Genomic DNA, 15,427 nt, shown 5'->3' on the forward strand with positions numbered 1-15,427 from the left:
ATATCACAATTGCTATCTAGCTAAAATCTACTTAGTGAAAGTATTTCCTCACCATCATTTTCATGAATCGGAGAGAAACCTTATGACACTTAGATTTAATGGTGTATGTGTTCTTATCCATGTGAATTATCAAAACCATAGTCACAAGACAAGGATAATGACAAATCCAAACTCATATGGACTGAACTCAATCTTAATTTCTTGCCACCTGGCAGCTCAAGGGCCTGCCATTGCTTCCAAGTTGTTGTGCAACAAATTGAGAACTCTAAGAACTCATATGCAAAGCCAACTTTTACTGGAAGGGGCACAGAATATGTCAACACGATAGGTTATAAACCGCAAGTCGTGTGCTAGAGAAGAACTTCAGGTTTTATTCTCGATTAGTTCTTGAGACTTTCAAGACCTTTAAGACTCCCACTGTCCTCTTGACCTATAAGACTCCCTTGTCAAATATCCAAGAGATAGTGTGGATTCTAATCAAGACAAACACTTCACACAATTGGCCTAAGTTGGTCTTTGTTTGATCCAAAACATCACAACTTACCAATTTCAAATGTACAAGAGTAGGAAACTTTTACTCTTCCATTTGACAAGTGTTTTAAACCTTCTTTAAGACATGTCACTCAAATTACAATCTTGGAGTATGACTCTAAGACTTGTATTGGAACGAAGTATGACTCATCTTCTTGATTTAACCATTTCAACAATTCAAGATCCCTTCTTCTTAGTCATAAGAATGCACTAAGACTTCCTTAGAGAACTAATTTTGATATGGTTTCTTAATCATTAAGATGATCACAAAGCTGATACTAAAGTACTCTCCCATCTTTTCAGATTTGAGAAACTTTTATCCTTCTGCCTAATTTGATTCTTCTTATTCGCTCTACATACATTGGAACCTTTTCCAATGTCTCAGAGTTACACTTAAGCTTGTAAGTATAATCATATTTACTAAGATTTAGTAAACTATGACGAATAGCCTTATATCTTTTGTGGTGGACTTAATCAGTGCACATGACTATGTACTCGATCCCTTAGTCCATTACTTAACTCACACATCCATGTGAACAAGTAATTAGTCTTAATTTTTCCAATACTTGAAAGTTCTCATTCATCATGCTATACCACTTGCATGATCCCAAGTCCCGGTCCAATTGAAACTTGGGTGATGAGAATCTTTCCTTATTTGGTAAATTTAGACATTACCACAAATGAAGGAATCAATTTCATATTTCCACTCTTGCTATTAATGGAATCATATAAGCAACAATTTTTCCTCAAATGCCATTGTAAGGATATTTTAAAATAAATAAAATCAAAAATTTTCTTTTATTTTAAAACTATGCGGAAAAACTTATCCTTACAATCCATATGAAAACTTGTTGTTATCTATTACTAAGCAATATCTCATAACTCCTAAGAAGTAGCTCAAGAATCCGATCTTCAGACTACGCGATAGAAATCCATCTATGCGATCAGATTCAGCATATTCTTTCTTTAAGTTCCTTCACTTTTTCTTTGATCCTTAAAACATCACCATGTGACCCAGTCACATCATGTATCAAAAATCTCAGAATAGAAACTTAGCAGAGTTAGATAGTGGACTTTACCTAAAGTAGAGTCAAACTTATTGACTTTAACATCCTTAGGTAAATTTGGCAGCTTCGCAACTAATGACCCTTTCTTTGGCAATATGAACATATGGACCCTTTGATAATGGTACACGGGACTATCACAGACTTAGTTTTTCTCTTTACCATTTGTTCAACCGAGTTGACTATGGCCGATCCCTTTCCATTGGGAAGAGAATGCTTTTCTGGATTTCCTGTGTCACTATTGTCAATGTCCATCAAGTTTTGAGGAAGTTGATCTTAGCAAATAGATAAGATCATTAAGGGTCTTGTCATAGTCTGTTTCATAGGTGTTCCAAAAGAACTCACTATGTGACTTAGAAAGTGATTGAACCACCAACTTTCTCAAGACTTTGACACCCAACTCTCCCGACTTGTCAATATGTGACTACATCTCCAAGATGTGATCACACCTAGACCTTGCCTTGCCAATAGGGATTGAGTGACCTTAAAATTTTCAAGAACTTGTGGGTTAGGGAGAATAATTGGAGGAGGAGAAAGAAGTATGATTTCCATTGGAACATCATCTTCATTTAGGAAAGCTAGTTTCAAGAGATTTGGGAAGATCATAAATGTCTAAACGAGACATGTTTTGGGAGATATTCAAGATAGTTGATCTTAAAGTCCTTAATATGACACCCAATATGAAATATTAAGGCTAGGACCCAACAAACTATTTTATAACTTAGAAGAGGTATGTCGTAATCCAAGCTATAAAACAATTTGAAGGTAGGTGAATGACGATTCACCAATTTCCACCAAGATAAACGAAATGTATTATTAGGTTTTAATTGGTTTTTGAAACTCCTAGATCTTTTGAGATTCATTGAACTGTTCAATGGCATGTTTCAATCTCGAGTGTGCCCTTCAGGTTTTGTGACTGGGATGCCGAGGATCACAAAACAAGGTGTGAAGTAACCATGCAAATTACTTGGTACCATTAAGTGTTTACCCCTTAATCGATGTGCCGGTTAACCACACACGCTCCATCGATACTATGATAAACATTAAGTTACCCTTTTCCTACCTTGTTAAATACAAGTTAGTGTGCCGGTTAACCACACACGCTCCACTAACTGACTTTAAACAAAGTGCAAAGTGTAATTTCATGGATTAGCACCTTATTCACATTTTCCTAAGTAACTAAGATTGGGTATTATTAAGAGTTTAGTTACTTAGTATTTATCATTAATACTTTTAATGAAGGGAGAATTATAGTCCTGTCAAACCCGTTCGGCTAACGACCCTCCACCAGTCAAGCAAGCGGTGGGTGAGAGTGGACACCCATTAAGTTGCCATTTTATAGGCAACAACCTTATACCCACCTTATAGACCGGCTTCGTGAATGAGGCGTACTAGCGGTAAGACTGACTTTACTCTTATACATATATATATATATATATATATATATATATATATATATATATATATATATATATATATATATATATATATATATATATTATTAACTTATAATATTATAAAGTATAAGGGTTGAATTTTAACTTTTAAAATTCTAAGGGCTAACTTGGAATTAAAGTATTCATAAGAGAAAACTTTTCAAATTCCAAAACTTGAGGGCAAGTTTTGAAACTATTCAAAACTAATTAATTCCATAACTTATGTGTTTAAAGTAGTTTTAATCCAAAAACTCTTCAGGTTCCATAACTTATGGAAGACTTTAAACTAATAAAAGAATTAAGTTTTCTTTATTTTTATAACTTATGGAATTAATTAAGGTTACATTATTTATTTATTTTTTATTTATTTAATGAAGAGACTCTTGGTCCTCCATAACTTGAGGACAAATTATGGAGTCATAACTCCAATTAATTAGAACTAGACTCTTCATTTTTTGTAACCTTTGCCAATTTTATGAGTTTTATGAGTATTTAATGTGACTCTTCATGTAACTTGAGGACAAGTTACACAAACACATTTTATACTCAACTCTTAGATTAAAATGGATTGAAAACAACTATTTCAATTAACTTTTCTATTAATCTAAGCAACTCATAAGAACAAGATAATTCAAATCAAACTTTTTCATGTAATTAGTCTAAACCTTAAACTAATACAAAACATGAATCTATTGACAATTATCTTTGAAAATGGATTAGCATAAACATTACCACATTAAAAAACAAGTTTATAAGTTCAAAAACAACTTAGGGTAATGTTCCTAGTCCATTTCTAGCCAAAAAAACTCGAAAATATGTTGTCTGGGGTCCAACTCGTCGAGTGCATGAACATAACTCGGCGAGTTGGATGCATTTTGCCTTGGACTCGTCGAGTCCCTTCATGGACTCGGCGAGTCTGCTGGGTAGACAGCAACAAAACTCGATTTTTCAGCTTCTATTGCAGGTATAACAAGAAAACAAGCCTAGGCTCTGATACCACTGTTGGGTTATGAGTATTCTAACACTCCTAAGTGTACATGCAACCCTAAATACCTTGGATCTATGTTTTCTCTATTATACATGCAAATATGAACATCCAAGGTATTATCCTAATCTAGCATACAAAACTATCAATATAACAAGATAGAATACATACCTCTTTGATGTAGAATGTCTTCATGAAGCTTGAGTGCCTAGTGCCCCAAGTGTGACACCTCAAATGGTTCACACAACACCAAATACACTTGGAATAACTTGAGAGAATTCTACACTTCATGAAATCGGCTAGCCCTTTGTTTCTCTCACTAGTGGCCGATTTTGGTCAAGAATAAGATCTTTATATAGTGTTACAATTAGGGTAAACTCTAATTGTCATGACTTTCCATTTCCTTGGATCCATGGGTTCAAGTACACCATGGAGCATCATATGGGTTTTGGCCCAACTAGATAATCCATGGAGCATTAGCCCACTATATAAGTATGGATGATTTGTACAATCAACCTATATATTTAATTAGTCTTCTTTTGATCACTTAATTAATCCTAGATTAATTCTTGATCAATACTAATTAAATAATCTTATTATTCTTATTATTAATATACTAGAACTTATAATATATTAATAACCATAAGTGTCTTATTTCTCTCATTATAGTCTATCCAAGTGCATGATGCCATGCAACCCAAATGGACCATGCCGGGTCGGGTCAAGTCTTACCAATTATAGTTATGGACTTAGACAATAATCCAACAAAAGTATGGGACTATTGGTGGAAAATTTGTCAATCTGCACCTTGACCCTCTCATTCTTCAAAATTTTCCTTCATGATCCCCTTGGCCTAAGCCTCCCTAATCAAATCCAGAAGTTGGGAGTCGATGGTCATCCTCAAACAGAGTCCTTTAGCAATAGCGGACAACGATGGAATCCGGGATCGGGCGCTGCATCAGTTGAAGAATGGAGAAGAAGATGGCATCATGGGTGTCGTTGATTTGTGACCTCCTAGCCACCGACCACCGTCCCCATACATCTAGTTCTTTCTCCGACCACCGAAGCCGCTACCGCAAACCGATGAGGCTGGCGAGGTTGTTCACTGTCGCATCTTCCCTCGTCAACGACAACATAGCCGCCGCTACTCTTGACTGAAGACGTAACGTTGTTAGCCTTCACTACACCACTGGAGCTGCTGTTGTTGTTCCCAAATCGCCACACTCGTCATCGTTTCTCCCGTGCGACGTTACAACTCCGTCCGTCGCCGCCGTTAGTTATGGTTATGGCCATTAGGGTTGCTGCTGCCGTCATCACATGCCACCAAGTGGGTGGTTGGGCTTATCTCGCAGAAGAGTGTGTGTCATGTGTGTGTAGTTTTCTTGGCAGGAGTCACAAGAAGGCCACCACCACCACCACCATGAGGTGGTGGCTGCCACTCTTTACCACCGTCTGCCACCGCAAGGTGGTTGTGGGTGTAATTATTTGAGGTTTATTTTGGGTCATTGTGTGTATTATTGTAATTTGTAACCGGAATAATAATGGGAAAACCTATAACCACCACCTTAAGGTGATGGCTGCTGCCGCCTACCGCCACTATTTGTCGCGTTGGGTAGCGGTGTGCCTTGTTTGCGTGTTGACTCATTTAGGGATGTTTGGAGAAAGTGGGCCCAATGAAACCCTAATTGACCAAAAAGCCCAAACATGTGTCTAATGGGCCTAATGAACTTTAATTGATCAATTGACCTAGCTATTGTGCCTGTTGGGCTAAGATGGGGTTGGAAACCCTAATTAGAGTTTAGAAAACCATAATATTAGATCTATGGGCTTGGATTTGATCGGGATCGCACTTAAATTATTCACTAAAGTCAATATATTAATTAATGATCATTTACAGTCAGCCTAAGTCAATATTGGACTTAATGGATTAAGCCCTTAATGGGTTAAGTAGGAAAACTTAACCCTAATCACCATTTTATATGAAAACCCTAATTTCACTTGGGCCTTGACTTAGGCCTTTCCATTGGGCTTTGGTAATTAGATTATTAACGGGCCATATAAGAATAAACATATGGACTAGAATATGTTGATGGGCTTAGGGTAAGTCCCATATAAGGGTGTGGGACTAATTTGGAAAATTGGGTCGTAGATGGGCCATAGTTTGGGCCTTGATGATTATATGATATTGGGCCAATGGAAATGCCAAAATTTTGGACTAGACTAAGTAGTTGGGCCTTAATTATGACCATGTAAAGGTTTGGACCCAATTTGGAAAATTGGGTCATATATTAGGCTTTGACTCCTAGTTTAACTTTTGGGCCTTTGGATTAGGTCGTGGGCTTGAATCAAGCTAAGATGGGGTAATGTAGCTTGTGATGGGTTTTGAGCATTCTAACACTTCCTAAGTGTACATGAAACCCTAATAACCTTGGATCTATGTTTGTCTAATTATCATGCAAAGTTGAATTCCAAGGTTATATTGCTATCTAGCATACATGGGGAACAATTTTATCTTAAAGTATAGATAGAATAACTTACCTTGTTGTTGTTTGTGTTCCTTGAAACCTTGTGAGCCTAGCACCCCAAGTGTGATGCCTCAAATGCTTCACACAACACCAAATGCTCTTGGAAGAACTTATGAGAGAACACACACTTCTCAAAAACGGCCAAGCCCTCTTGTTTCTTAGTGTAGCAGATTTTAGGTAGAGAACATGTTTCTTATATAGTGTTGACACATCTAGGGTTACACCCTAATGTGTCATGACTCTTCATTTCCATGACCCATGGGTTTGTAACTCCCATGGAGCATCCATGGAGCATCCTATGGGTGGAACCCAACTTGATAGTCCATGGAGCCTTTTAGCCCACTATACAAGATATGGATGATTTACATAATCAACCCATATATTTAATTAGTTATCTTTTGATCACATAATTAATTCTAAATTAATTCTTGATCAAACTAATCAAATAATATTATTAATATATTAGAACTTATAATATATTAATAATCTCCAAGTGTTATTTCTCTCATTTAGTCTATCCAATTGCATGATGCCATGCAACCCAAATGGACCATGTCGGGTCGGGTCAAGTACATACCAGAAATAGTTATGGACTTAGACACCTTATCCAACAGTCTCCCACTTGGATAAGTCTAATAACTATTACTGCAAGTATGACTTCAGGAACCGATCGGCAATCGTAGCTCTTTACAAGGTTTCTCGGAACTGAGAAGATGATGGTACGCCATTTAAGATAATTGATCATATAATCCTCTGTTCTAGATATCAGTCGGACAAATACACGGAACAATGTCTTACTTATTTTCCAACAGTTTGTTTCCCGATTTCCGATTTGTTTGACAAAGAACTTCATTGAACACATCAATTTAGTTCTGACCGGGCCCGGTACATAGGTCAAAACAAAATCATCGAGGGGCCCAGATATCAGCTTCTAATCCAAGAAGGAACAGATAAACTTCGACTCATATGTTTGTTCTACTACTCATTGAATTACACACAAGAGCACGATTTATAACATCGAGTTACCAATGCATTCTTCGTACAATCAATGCATAACCAACTTGTAAGTAACAAATCATATCTCTAGGTTTAAAGACTTATATGATATTACCGTCTCACGATCACTCGAGATAGAATTCCATGAAGTGATTCCAGTGAGCGTGGGTTGAGTCCAATGCTCAGAACTTTTGAGCACTCATGATTGTTGTAGCCTTGTCCAAGACCTCTACAACCAAACATGACAGTCTTGATTCATATCTACTTCCGACATATGACCGACTGTGGAGGTTTGAATAATATGTTATACCAAACAAAAATTATTCTGGAAGTCAAAACATGCAAAAGAAATATAGTAAACGATCGACAAGAGATAGCAACACTTTACTCATAAATAAAACACTTTTATTCATCATCAGATGTCAATTACACTTTACAAATTTCGAGGTTATCTAACTACTAAATCTAATATCATCCTTCAGCCCTATGCTCCAAGCATGCTGGAGATGCTTAACCCGAGTCAGTCCCTTCGTGAGGGGATCTGCCGGATTCTCATCTGATGATACCCTCTTTGCCATGAGGAGTCCTTCTTCGATCCGATGTCTGATGAAATGGTATTTTCTGTCGATGTGTCTGGATCTCCCGTGATCCCTTGGTTCCTTGGCTAAGGCAACAGCACTTTCACTATCACAGAAAATTTCCATTGGCTCTTTAATAGCTGATACAACTCCAAGGTCTCCAATGAAGTTCCTCAGCCATAACGCCTCCTTTGCCGCCTCGCTAGCTGCAATATACTCTGATTCACAAGTAGAATCTGCCACTGTCTCTTGCTTGGAACTCTTCCAAGAAATTGCTCCTCCATTTAGGGTAAAGACCCAGCCCGACTGAGAGCGGAAGTTATCCCTATCAGTCTGGAAGCTAGCATCACTATACCCTACAACTCTCAAGTCATCACTCCCACCGAGGGTAAGGACCCAGTCCTTAGTCCTTCGTAGGTACTTGAGAATATTCTTTACCGCAGTCCAGTGTGCCTTGCCAGGGTTCCCCTGAAACCTGCTAACCATGCTCAGGGCAAAAGCTACATCAGTTCGAGTACACGTCATAGCATACATGATCGATCCTACAGCCGAAGCATAAGGTACTCGACTCATTTGTGCTATCTCAGCCTCAGTGCTAGGGCTTTGTGTCTTACTCAGTTTGGCGTTACTCTGGATGGGCAACTCTCCTTTCTTGGAGTCTTGCATTCTGAATCTCTTCAGCACCTTATCCAAGTAAGTACTTTGACTAAGTCCAATTAGTCTTTTACTCCGATCTCTCAAGATCCTTATCCCCAAAATATAGGCAGCTTCACCAAGGTCCTTCATAGCGAAACACTTTCCAAGCCAGGACTTTACTTCCTGCAGGGTTGGAATGTCGTTTCCTATGAGTAGTATGTCATCCACATACAATACCAAAAAGCTAACTATACTCCCACTAGCCTTGACATACACACAAGATTCATCTTCACTCCTAGAAAAGCCAAATTCCTTGACCTTTTCATCAAAGCAAAGATTCCACCTACGAGGTGCTTGCTTTAATCCATAAATGGACTTCTCAAGCTTACACACTCTATTAGGGTACTCGTTGCTGACAAAACCCTCTGGCTGACTCATGTAAACATCTTCAGCCAACTTTCCATTAAGGAAAGCGGTTTTGACATCCATTTGCCAAATTTCATAGTCATGAAATGCGGCTATGGCTAACAGAACCCGAATAGACTTAATCTTGGCTACCGGAGAAAAGGTCTCATCATAATCCACTCCAGGAATTTGAGAGAAGCCCTTTGCAACCAGTCTAGCCTTATAAGTGTGTACTTTACCATCCATGTCGGTCTTCTTCTTGAAGACCCATTTGCACCCTACAGTCTTTCGACCTGGTACATTCTCAACCAAGTTCCAAACTTGATTGTCATACATGGATTGTATCTCGCTATCCATAGCCTCTTTCCATTTAGCAGACTCGGGGCCTGCCATGGCTTCCTCGTAGCTGTTAGGGTCATCTTGACTTACTAGTGTCCCATCACTAATAAGTGTCTCACCTTCTGCAGTAATATGGAATCCATAGTAATGCTCAGGTGCACTCCTAACTCTCGTGGAACGCCTCAGAGGTACAGATTCGTCAATTGGCTCAACAGGAGTTTCCTCCTCAGGTTAAGGGCTAGAGTTTGAAGTTCCATCACCACTTGACTCTTGAATTTCTTCAAGATCAATTTGCCTCCCACTGTCTCCTTGGCTTATAAACTCTCTTTCTCGAAAGACTCCTCTTCTTGCTACAAAGACCACATTGTCACTAGGTCTGTAGAAGAGGTAACCAAAGGATTGCTGTGGGTAGCCGATGAAAATACACCTCTCGCTTCGGGGTTCGAGCTTATCATGAGTCTCGCGTCTCACGAAAGCCTCGCAACCCCAAATCTTGATGTGGTCTAGTTTAGGTACTTTACCAGTCCACATCTCGTGAGGAGTTTTGGCAACTTTCTTTGTAGGGACTAGATTAAGGATATGGGTGGCAGTCTCTAAGGCATACCCCCAGAATGAGATTGGTAGCGAAGCTCGACTCATCATGGAACGAACCATGTCCAACAAGGTTCGATTACGCCTCTCAGCCACACCATTCAACTGCGGTGTCCTGGGAGGTGTCAATTGTGAGACAATCCCACATTCCCTTAGATAGTCGAGGAACTCTGAACTAAGATACTCACCACCCCGATCGGATCGAAGCATCTTAATGTTCCTGCCCAATTGATTCTCGACTTCCTGTTTAAATTCCTTAAACTTCTCGAAAGTCTCTGACTTATGCTTGATTAAGTAGACATATCCATATCTACTGTAATCATCAGTAAAAGTCAAATAATAACGATTAGCATCCCTTGTGGCATGTTTGAATGGTCCAGACACATCCGTGTGTATAAGGTCCAACAAACCTTCACCCCTTTCACACGAGCCTGTGAAGGGTGACTTTGTCATTTTTCAAAGTAAGCACGATTCGCAACTATCATTTGACTTTAGGTCAAACGACTCCAAGACTCCATCTTTTTGGAGTTGGCCTATGCGTTTCATGCTTATATGTCCAAGACGATAATGCCATAATGATGCTTTATCCAAGTTATTATTATTAGTAGAATCAATACACAAAACATTATTTCCTAAGTTATCTACAACAGACACAGCTTTATACACACCATCACAAGGTAATACTTTAAAATAAAGAACATTATTAAAGAAAGCATCAATAGAACCAACTTCATTATTAAACGAAAAGGTAAACCCTTGTTTGTACAAAGCATGAAAGGAAATAATATTTCTTGCCATTCCTGGCGAGTAACAACACTTATTCAAATCTAAACTAAACCCACTACTTAGCGATAAAGTATAAACTCCAATCTTGGTGACAGGTGAAGCTTTCCTATTCCCCATGATCAAGTTTATTCTTCCTTGCTCCACATTCTCACTTCTTCTTAGTCCCTGCAAGTCACAACAAATATGAATACCACAACCGGTATCAAGGACCCAAGATTTAGAATGGGGTGAGTTATTAGAAATGATAGTGTAAATACCTGCATGGTTGGGTTTGACTTTCCCATCCTTCACATCCTGCTGGTACTTTGGGCAGTTCCGCTTCCAATGAGCTTTTTCATGGCAATAGAAGCATTCAGCCTCTTTTGGGTCAGAAGAAGGAGTAATGAAACCTTTCTTGGTTCCACTTGAAGAAGAGCCATCAAGGGTCCGAGCCTTGGTACCCTTCGAAGATCTCTTTCTCTTTCTCCTTCGACTTTGCCCGATTGCCAAAACCGGAGTTGAGTTTGGAGTAGGAGTGATAGCAACTGACTTCCCCTTAAGACCTGTTTCTGCGGTCTTGAGAAGTCCCTGAAGTTTGCTGAGGGTGACCTCTTCCTTGTTCATGTGATATGTCATGCGGAATTGATCATAGCACGATGGTAAGGAGTGCAAAATGATATCTATTGTAAGCTCCTCAGGGAAGTTCACATTAAGCTTCAGCAAACGATCCACATACCTTTGCATTTTCTGCATGTGGCTCGTGACGGAATCTCCGTCCTTCATCATGGTTGTTATCATGGAGCAGATGATTTCGTACCTCTCTTGTCGTGCACTTTGATGGTATCTTTCCATCAAATCTTGGTGCATTTCATAAGGGTAGAAATCCTCATAGGACTTTTGGAGTTCTGCTGTCATTGTGGCCAACATGATGCAAGCCACCTTGGTTGCATCTCTTTCATGATTATGAAAGTCAGCGATCTCCTGGGGAGTTGCAGTGGACTCATCAATTTTCTTAAGCTCCTTGTCAAGGACATATTCTTTGTCCTCATAGCGGGTAATCATCCTGATGTTTCTGATCCATTCATTGAAGTTGGATCCATCAAAGGTGACTTTCCCACACAGACTCATAAGAGTAAAGGAGCCATTAGGATTCGAGCCAGAAGCATTATTTGAAGATATCTGAAAGAGAAGAGCAAGTTTAGTATAGATTTAAGAGAGTCCTTAATAAAACACCAAAATGTAATATTAAGGCTAGGATCCAATCACAATATAATATAACTTAGAAGAGGTATGCCGTAATCTAAGCTATACTATATTTGAAAGGTAGGTGAATGACGATTCACCAATTTCCACCACGAAAACCGAAATATTAGATATTAGGTTTTATTGGATTTTTAGAAATTCCTAGATTCTTTGAGATTCAATGAACTTTTCAAAGGCATGTTTCAATCTCGAGAGTGCCCTCCAAGTTTTGTGACTGGGATACCGAGGATCACAAAATGAGGTGTGAAGTAACCATGCAAATCACTTGGTACCCTTAAAGTTTATCACTCAATCGATGTGCCGGTAAACCACACACGCTCCACCGATACTATAATAAACCTTAAGTCACCCTTTACCTACCTTGTTAAGTCCAAGTTAGTGTGCCGGTTAACCACACACGCTCCACCAACGACTTACAAAGTGTAAAGTGTAATTTCATGGATTAGCACCTTATTCACATTTTCCTAAAGTAACTAAGATTGGGAATTTAATAAAACATTTTAGTTACTTTATAATATTCATCATACTTTGAATGAGAGTTTATAAGTCCTTGTCTTACCCGTTCGGCTAACGACCATCCACCAGTCAAGCAAGCGGTGGGTGAGAGTAGACACCCATTAAGTCACCATTTTATAGGCAACAACCTTATACCCACCTTATAGACCGGCTTCGTGAATGAGGCGTACTAGCGGTAAGACGACTTTATTCTTATACATATATATATATATATATATATATATATATATATATATATATATATATATATATATATATATATATATATATATATATAATTATTAAATCATCATAATATAAGTATAAGGGTTGAATTTTAACTTTTAAAATTCTAGGGGTTGGAACTTAAAGTTTTAACTTAACTTTATTTGTTCCAAAACTTGAGGGCAAGTTTTGTAACTTTCAAAACTTTTTCATTTCTTGTAACTTATGAGTTTAATAGAGTAATAAAATGAAGACTCTTCATTTTTCTAACTCTTGTGTTTGTTTTAATGGTTTTAATTCAAGTGTGACTCTTGGTTTTCCATTAAAACACATTATGATCAAGAATTAATCTACCACATAGGTTACAAATAATTCCTATGATCATCTAAAACATCATAAGAACAAGAACATGAATATGAACACAATCAAAAATTACATTTAAAACTTTGTAATTTGATAACTAGTTGTTGTAAATGAATTAGCAAAGACATTACACCACCAAAAACAAGTTTTCAATTACCAAAACAGTTTAGGGTAATGTTTCTAATTCATTTCCAGCAACTAAATCAAAATTCTGCAATCAGTCGACCCTACTCGCCGAGTGCATGAACTCACTCGCCGAGTTGGTTGAAGATACTCATGAACTCGACGAGTCCCCCCTATAGACTCGACGAGTCCATTCGCAGACAGCAAGATTTTCGATTCTTTTTCAACTTTTAAGCACAAATAAGAGCAAACAAGCCTAGGCTCTGATACCACTGATGGGTTTTGAGCATTCTAACACTTCCTAAGTGTACATGCAACCCTAATAACCTTGGATCTATGTTTGTCTAATTATCATGCAAAGTTGAATTCCAAGGTTATATTCCTATCTAGCATAAATGGGGAACAATTTTATCTTAAAGTATAGATAGAATAACTTACCTTGTTGTTGTTTGTGTTCCTTAAAACCTTGTGAGCCTAGCACCCCAAGTGTGATGCCTCAAATGCTTCACACAACACCAAATGCTCTTGGAAGAACTTATGAGAGAACACACACTTCTCAAAAACGGCCAAGCCCTCTTGTTTCTTAGTGTAGCAGATTTTAGGTAGAGAACATGTTTCTTATATAGTGTTGACACATCTAGGGTTACACCCTAATGTGTCATGACTCTTCATTTCCATGACCCATGGGTTTGTAACTCCCATGGAGCATCCATGGAGCATCCTATGGGTGGAACCCAACTTGATAGTCCATGGAGCCTTTTAGCCCACTATACAAGATATGGATGATTTACATAATCAACCCATATATTTAATTAGTTATCTTTTGATCACATAATTAATTCTAAATTAATTTTGATCAAACTAATCAAATAATATTATTAATATATTAGAACTTATAATATATTAATAATCTCCAAGTGTTATTTCTCTCATTTAGTCTATCCAATTGCATGATGCCATGCAACCCAAATGGACCATGCCGGGTCGGGTCAAGTACATACCAGAAATAGTTATGGACTTAGACACCTTATCCAACAGCTTGTTACTCCAAAAACTTGTGGTTATGTGTTGAGACCTAATTATTAGTTGGGTGATGTTTTGATATTGACAGTTCGGGAATCTGTCATCCAACAACTGGGATTGTGTCTACAGGACTTTAGCATTTTGAGGTGAGTTACCTCATTATACTAAGGGGTCTAAGGCACCAAGGTCGGCCCATTGGATATGATATCCTAGCATTGATAGTATGTTGAGTATGAGTAGTGTTGCATGCTAGTTATTATGTCAGTTAGGTAGGTCTGTAGGACTACCTGTGTTGTCATGTGGTTATTTGTATGTGCATTAGTTATGATGTATGTTGACATATTATGTAGGATGGCTTGAGGTGATACTGCTCCGTGCAGTAATCCAACAAACCTGGGAGCATTCCAGTTACGGGCCGAGGGAGACTCGTAGTGTGGGCTCGATAGCAATCTAGATGTGAGTTGTGGGCTCGGAAGGTAATCCAGACTCACACTGTGGCCTCAGGGGTAATCCATTCTGTAAAGCTATAGACCCAGTACATGTTATTTGTATATGTGTTATGTGCAATTTATCGGTATTTTGGGGGAGCTCACTAAGCTTTGTGCTTACGGTTTCAGTTTATTGTTTTAGGTGCTTCAGATAACTTGGCAAGGCGAAGGTGTGACCGTATACATCCTCATGTTTTGGAGTTATGGTTTCTGGGATACTCAGATATTAAACTATTTTGAAAACATTTTGTAATAACTAATGGCTTTTGGATGATTGAAAAAGTTTTAAATTGGCTTGATTTTTATGGGTGTTACACAAGTAATTGATTTGATACTAGCATGCAAATCTAAAAGATCATACGGATAGGCACATGAAAGCATCTCTCCTAGAATTCTATCATGCAATTCTGAGCAGATCCTTAGCCCTTAATCTAGCATGCAATTCTAATATCATAGCATAAAACATATAACTTATATGGGTATTTTGGGAAAACTTACTTGAGCTCGGATGATTGCACGTATCACACCCCTTGTCTTTTATTAAAAATCCTTAGATTAAAATGTTTCTTTTTATGAAAAACCTACCAAACCCTCAA

The sequence above is a fragment of the Lactuca saligna genome, chromosome 4 (genome assembly GCF_052625555.1).
Source record: "Lactuca saligna cultivar CGN05327 chromosome 4, ASM5262555v1, whole genome shotgun sequence".
NCBI lineage: Eukaryota > Viridiplantae > Streptophyta > Magnoliopsida > Asterales > Asteraceae > Lactuca > Lactuca saligna.